A 7,581-nucleotide genomic window follows, 5' to 3' on the forward strand; every position below is an offset into this window, starting at 1 on the left:
ACTTTGCATTCCCAACTCAAAGGAAGAGTGGATATTGTTGTAATTCATCTGCCACAGGTTGAGGGGATAGCTAGCATTACAAACAGCTAGCTGGAGTAATTGTGCTGTCTGTCATGTGACTACCTTTGCCATATCAGCAAGCACTTTGCAAATCCAAAGCATTTTGAAATCCACCCCCGAATTCTTGCTTATCAGCATATGAGGGGGGAATGGAGTGGAGTGGAGTGTGTGTGTGTGTGTGTGTGTGTGTGTGTGTGTGTGTGGGGGGGGGGGGGGGGGGGGGTCTGAAAGGCAGAGGTGGAAAGCATTGTAGAGTGTTCCCGCAACCATATTATCTAAATCTCTACGACTTTAGTCTCGCCTGTCACATTCCAAACCTGGCAAACTGCTGATATCTTATTCAGGTCATAAACTGAAAAGTGTGTGTGTGTGTGGGGGGGGGGGGGGGGGGGGGTGAGTAAGAGAACGCCATATGTTAGATTACAGCAACAAAGGGGGATGAAAAATGAGCAACGACAAAGAAGAAAGTTTCTTGGTCGCTGTTGCTCGGCGAACGCGCTGTAAAGTCTATTTCATGCTCTGGCAAGCCTCAGGCCCAGAGCCATTTTTAGAACCGGAATGACCTATATTTTTTTTAGAAGTGGGGGGAAATAGATTTGGCCAGTGTTTAGGGAAGGTTATGAATACCAACGTGTGAAGCGGTGTCAGGAACGCAGGCTTATGTGTGCACATGGCCTGTTGTTTTGGGGCTTTTCCGGGGACTGGCTGGAGCTCCGTGAGCGATCTGAAGACTCCATTGTGCGCCTCCTGGTAAATCAACCCTAATGCAACACAGGAGCTGCTAGAAGCGATGTTCCTGGCAGGCTGCTTACATCCTTTGAACATGATTATGTCATTTTCACATCTATAATGACTCATTAAGATAACGCTAATGCTTTTTTTTTTTTTTTTTTTAAAGCTGTCCCCCGCTTTGGCACAAATCAAAAAGGTTTGAGTTTTTTGAGAATTTTCAGTAGGTTTAATTAAAGTGTAAAACTGTATTTTACCATCAAAATGTTCACAAATACATGCCTTGAACTCATAGACATCTTTCCTTCCTGCACCACTTCTTTGTAACTCCAGAATACAGAAAGCTAATCATTTACATTTAGCTTGAAGCAAACGGTGACTGATAGCTAACAATGGCCGCAGCGACAAAATGACATCAAAACTGACCAAAAACATGATGCGTAAGAACCCGCCAACAAATTGACTTGGGTGTAAAAAATTAACTACAACATGTTGGTTTCTGCGCTACAATTAGCTGTTATGCTTTAAATGAATTCGCTAGCTAGCTGTGCTTGGTGCTAACATAAAAAGTGCAGAAGCGAAAGGATTTTAGTTGTTCTTCCTTTTTTTTTTTTTAGCTCAAATCAGAGCATTTGCATATTACTGAGCAGACAAATCGTTAAAGAAGACGTGGACCATTACAGTTGATACTCTTAAGCATCCTTGAATTGATAGTTTTGGACAGTGTTGCTAACTTGCTAGTTTGCCTTTGTAGCTGTGTGTGTCGTTAGCGCCAAGTTCAATATATAATGCTCAGAGGTGATAAAGCTGTGAAAAAAATACGTTTTGGTGATCTCAAGACAGCTATTTATGAGTACTGGAAAGATAGAATATTCTTTTTTTGAGGGGGGGTTACTTTAACTTGGTTTATGCTTTGAACATTAGAGGCTTGACTGGAGCTCTCACCGTGATGTTAAAGATTTCAAGACGAGATTTATTGAAAAAACAGCCAAGTGTGAAAACAGTTTTGCCACTATAGGCCAAGGGCATCAGGGACGGACTGCACCTCTTTAAACAGCACCCCTTCAAGGTGCAGCTCAGGCACATCTTTATCACAGGGGTGGGAACCCTCCTCATGTAGTTATCATCAAAGCGTGATTTGAATAATGCGTCATGTACCCGCAGTGGGTTGCAGTGATGCCGGTTTCCACTTTATGACCTTTCAAGTTCAAGAAAAATGGCGTTTGAGTGAATCACATATTTGGTTAATTAACAGCATATGTCAGCTGTTGAAGAGGTGTTGTAATCAGCCGTTTGATATGTGAGTTTTCAAAGGAACACGAGGCAACCAGCAGAGCTCCAAAGAGGCCAAATCATCTGTGTCCAAATGAGACACAGTTACTCAATATGTCAAGAGGCAGTGTCTGGAAAATCATTACAACATAAGCTGACAGAGAGAGAGCTGCGTTCACAAAGAGGAACAACAGTCACGAGTTGAAAGTAATAGGGATCTGACGGATATACAGAGGAGACGACTAGAACCGCCCGTTTACATGCTACCACAACCACTTCCTTATTTAACCTTGTGATTTTACTCACTTACAGCTTCTAAGTGACGTCTTAAGTGTAAACGCCTGAACTACGGCGGCCCTGGGGGGGGGTTGATATGCCGAAAAAATACACAACACACAGGCCAATGATGAATTCAGACAACACACTGCAAACTCACACATGATAGAAACGTGCTATTTCTGCTACTCAGAAACGGAAGTGCATCATGAGGGCAGTTCAGGGTGTGTTTTTTGGCAGCGAGATGATCTCCGTTGACGTCATTCATCCTCTAAGGCGGAAAATGTTTTTTGTTTGATTGCGTACAAGAGATATAACCTGAAAAAGAGCCAGCAATATAACAATGAAGTCATATAAAAAAAGGACCATCTGCAGATAATGACGACATACCGATATCACCATGCATTCTTTAAGCCAGGCATTAAAAATAAAAGCAAGATTTTTATTTACCATGCTATTGTTCTTTAAAAGGGAAAGAATTTCCTTATTACTTACCCCAATGTGAGAAAGTACAGTTTCACCGATTCCTCGACACAAAGCAAGTTACTGATGCAGTAACGGAAATGTATTTTTATATATTTTTTTCTAGACATGTAGAATAATAAAAAACACATTTTTTCTTATCCCATTTGTACCTTTCACAAAAACTACATATTCAGATGTGATGTTTAAGTCGTACATCTGGATTTATTGGGTTTACATTAAACTGTCATGTCATTTTATTTTTTTTTAAAGCAAACTGCGGAAATGAACATTAGGTACATTTTCGTTGGCTAAGTACTGCTGCCAGAAGGTGGCGGTATAGGCAAGGTTACGTGTGGCTGCAATGAGGGTAGAAGTACAAGAGCTGGCTGTTAGCTAAACCCGCAGCGAGTTTTTGAGGCATGACCTTTGGTTGGACGTTGTGATTGTTCTTAAGTAACAAGCTAGTACTTGACGTGATTTCCAGAGCCTGAAGGCAAAGTTTGGGAATATCCGTGAAGACCATGGAAGGAAAAAGCTGCTCATTCAGGTTAGTTACAAATTTTTGTTTATTCAAATTCGGGGTTAAAATCTTCTGTATGTGCAATTATAATTTATCTACAAGAAGTAAAACCAACTCAAGGGAGCTTGAAAAGTTAGGGACTGCTAGACTTCAATAATACATCAATGCGCTTTGTGTTGTCAGAAATCCAAGTCGTGTTGTGTAACGTCTTCCAAGCGCCAAGTGATATTTTTATAACTTTTTACAGCTGCAGTATTCTGAGCCCTCAGGGCCACCGTGTATAACATAACTCTACAAATTTTGATTAATTCGGACTTGTGACGGAAGTTTAATCACAGCCAGTACCACCCTGCCGAGCGCCCCTCCCAGACCTGTGCCCCCATATTTGTGTTTGTTGTTCTTTTCACTCCACCATGCTGGGGACCGTTTGCACCACCTGCCTTTTCACTTTCCCATCCGCACACCTGCCGTTGCCCTTTTGTCTCACAGGTGACACCTGCAACCTAAACACACACACACACACACACGGACCAAATGGCGCCACGCTGTCACAGCTATCAGGGAGGAGGTCAGCAGCACCATCAGGGGAGCTTATCCAGCAGGAGACCAGCACGCTCACAATCCCATTACCCACCCGTGCAGCAGTTTAGACCCATATTATCATCTGCCTTGGAGGGGCTTGCTTGGACAGATGATTGGGACTCCTCATCCTCTCCCTCCTCCCCCATCCTCCACCCGCGTCTCCCCAGGCACATTAGCTGACACCCAGGGCTATGATTATAAACATCATTTATTCAGAAGACTCAATTATCCAAGCTTGTATTCATCCCTGCTAAAGACAAAATATTATCCACCATGTACAGATCAGAATGAGCACGGGGAGCCTCGATAGCACCGATTGCAAATCCTCGCCCACCGAATCACATTCTCGTGTGTACATCTGTTCAAAATAGAGGTTTTATTTCAGTGTATCATTTTTTTTTTTCAGGGTGTTTTGCAAGAAGCCGAGATACTTTTTTTTTCCCTTCCCCAAATCTCATCACTCGCCATATGGCACACTGTGAGTCAGACAGGCAAGATGTAATACGAATTTAGCAAGTTGGAGATGATACTGGGTGACATTTGCACCGATTGGGGTAACAGTTTGCACTTCCACGTCAGAGGCGGGCTGTAGAATGTCAGCGGAGGGGTAGCACATCCACCGCTCTGTAATAAGACAGTACGTGTTGATGGAATATGCCCCACATACGGCGTCATTCCTGTTCCTCGACCTAAAAATAATGGCAACTTTTTTTCGGCCCTCAAGAGAACCCAATGGACGGCCCACCTGACATGATCTCAAACCCAGGCCGAGGCCTTTTACACCGATGGCTACGGGCTATATTTACTCCTCTGTGACCTCACATGGCACGGCTACTACGCCTGTGAAAAGCAGCGCTAAAATCTTTGGTGCTTTTCACAATTTCCCCTCAGGCAGCTGGAAGCATCCATCACTTAGTGACACATGAGCGGACATGGCGGAACGTTTTCTCCAGCCACCCACCATCAGGTGACGTTTGGCTAAAAGTGATAACGCGGTGGAAGCTCATGGATCCTTGGTTTTTCCATGTGAGCTTTAAGGGAAAAGAAGTAATAGTGCAACTAACACACCAACAGCTGTGAAAGCGGTGCAAGAGTGAGTCCTAAACTAAGAAATAAGTCGGCCCTTTTTCTGTCCTCTCAGTGTCAGCGGGGTTTTTGGTTGAATGCTCACAAGCTTCAGATATTTTTATGGGTTTTTTTTATGGCATGAAATAAATTTAAAGGTTTTATATGTCTTTAAAAAGTGGACGCTAACACAAGAACCAAGACTACATTCTGAAAACAGAAGTGAGAAGCTAGTAGAAGCCAGTTGTCCCATTTTTTCCCGTGTACGTTTCTCTCAGTCACTGTAGTTCCTCTCGGATATGTGCAAAAAAAAAGTATGAAAACGTTTTTAAGGTTTCCAGGGCTACACTAATTTGGTATGAAATAACACACATTTTAGAAATGTCAATAAACTTGAGGTTCATAATTATTTTGGAGTTAATTGTCCTCCAGCTCGACAAAATGAAAATGCAAAAATCAAGAGTAAAGAGCAGAGAAAGCACTCAAACTATCCTTCCTTGGAAGCAAACCTTGCTCGTTAATCGAACCACAATAATTAGCTAACAGCGAGTGCAGCGTCAAGTGACTCTAAATGATAGCAAACGTTTGGGTGGACACCACAGCTTGCCTCTGTCTGGGCGTTCAGCCTGCCCTCACCCACAGAGTGTAAGACAACATTTGAAGAAATCTCGATTCAGAAGCTGTCTCTTCCATCTGGCGGGGTCAGACCTGCAGCTATTATGCTCGGTCTGCACTCCCCTCCAACCTCTCATCTGCCCGCCATCCATTCTGACGCTGCGTGGATTGCAGAATGATCCACAGATGTGAAGTAGCATGTAGCGCACGCTCGCACCATGCCACTTCCTACGACGCTGACGGAAACTTCAAACAACTCTGTTAGTGCACCACAAAGGGATTCGCCAGCCGTCAAAGCAGCCAACAAGGAACGACAGACAATTATTTCCACAGTTTCCCTAGTCAGCTGCTGCTGCACAGAGATTGTGGCTTGCATGTGCAAACAGGGCCCTCCAGAGAAACTGCATAAGAAGCAATTCAAGGCTGTCATTCGAATGCTGAGACATGATGCACGCAGGCCTACAGCAGGCTGGACAGCAATTTGTTGAGTAGTTATGGCGTCTGACTGCCAAGTGTGTGTGTGTGTGTGTGTGTGTTTCAGAGAGAAAGAGAGAGTGTAAAGTGTGAGTGCATCCACATGTTGAGACAAAACATGACCTCGTTCCCCCCCCCCCCCCGCCAACAACCCATATATCAATTTTTACAGCCTCCCTCTTTTGCCTTAAGAAAGTGAAGTTAGATATCCCTGTGAATTCCTTCTTCAGTTCGATATCTGATGGTTGTAGTTTCATCGTGGATTTATGTCACTATCATTCATCATCATCGTGCAGCGCTGCAACATCTGCGCGCTCAATTGTGAGTTCTGGACTATCAAAGTGTTTTCTGTGTTTTGATGTCAAAAACAGTCGGACAGTCGAAGTCTGGGGAGGCAAGAAGAGCAAATCTACAAAACCCTCATGACTGGCCAATCAGAGGCTTTGCAGCAATTAAAGTGAAAGAAAAGATGTTGAAAGTAACTGCAGACTTCACCAAGGCTACATCCACACTTGATATCTTAAAATGACATAAAAAAATAAATATATATATATATATATATATATATATATATATATATATATATATATATGGCCATCTGTGTAGTGCAGAAGTCTTAGGGTAGCTGGCCTGCAGGTACTGTGGGAAGCCGGTTGTGTCCTGGTAGCTGCTGTAGCGCCGTCTCCGGCCAGTCCTCCTCGGTGTTATGTCCCCTTGATCAAACTCCTTGCCTCAGGCGAAAAGGTGCAGGTGATTTTGTGTGTCACAGCACTAACAGGCCTGGAAAACTCATGTTTGGTATAAACTTACAAGATCCTTCACTTGTTACTCGCGAGGTAAACAGCTGATGACCTTGCAGACGTGTCCAACGGCTGTTAGGTGCCTCTGTCTGTTTTAGGCGTCAATCCTCCCAAATGCAGCTTTCAGTTTCATGTCACTGATGAATCCCACCAAGCGTCGGTTCTTCCAGTTTCAAGCAAAATTGGCGCTACATTTCACCGGATGCTCCTGAAGAGGTGGCCGAACGCAGGCAATATTGCACCGCAGAATGAAGAACTTAGGCCTGGAGGTCACGTGCTGAATTGACTGGTGGTTGTCCAGGACAATGCAGTTGCTGTGAGGCGATTTTACACAGGAGAAGCTGCTAGATTCCTCACTGGCTTCCAGTATTCACACGAAGGCCTCCTGTTTGCAGAGAAAAATTCAGTGTCTGCCACGACAGTTACGTGATGGATTTAATTATCTCTCGAGTCACCAGAGGCATGAAAGAGAGGGTGAATTCAAGAGGGGAATTAATTAATCCTGCCTTATGTCAAATATGAATTTTAAAACTTTTTTTCCCTTTGATTAAAAATAAAAAACAAAAATGAACCATTAAGGAGCAGCTGTCCAATCCGGTTTTAGCTACATGGTTTGGCAGTGTAGTGATGGATGAGCTATGACTGGATACATGGACAATAAACCTAGCAGAGCCTCGATGGAGACCCGGGTGGAGTGGGGGTGGGGGATTCCAGCAAGTGTTC

The sequence above is a fragment of the Aulostomus chinensis genome, chromosome 21, assembly GCF_037954235.1.
Source record: "Aulostomus chinensis isolate RoL2024-O1b breed Wild chromosome 21, RoL_Achi_v1.0, whole genome shotgun sequence".
Classification (NCBI taxonomy): domain Eukaryota; kingdom Metazoa; phylum Chordata; class Actinopteri; order Syngnathiformes; family Aulostomidae; genus Aulostomus; species Aulostomus chinensis.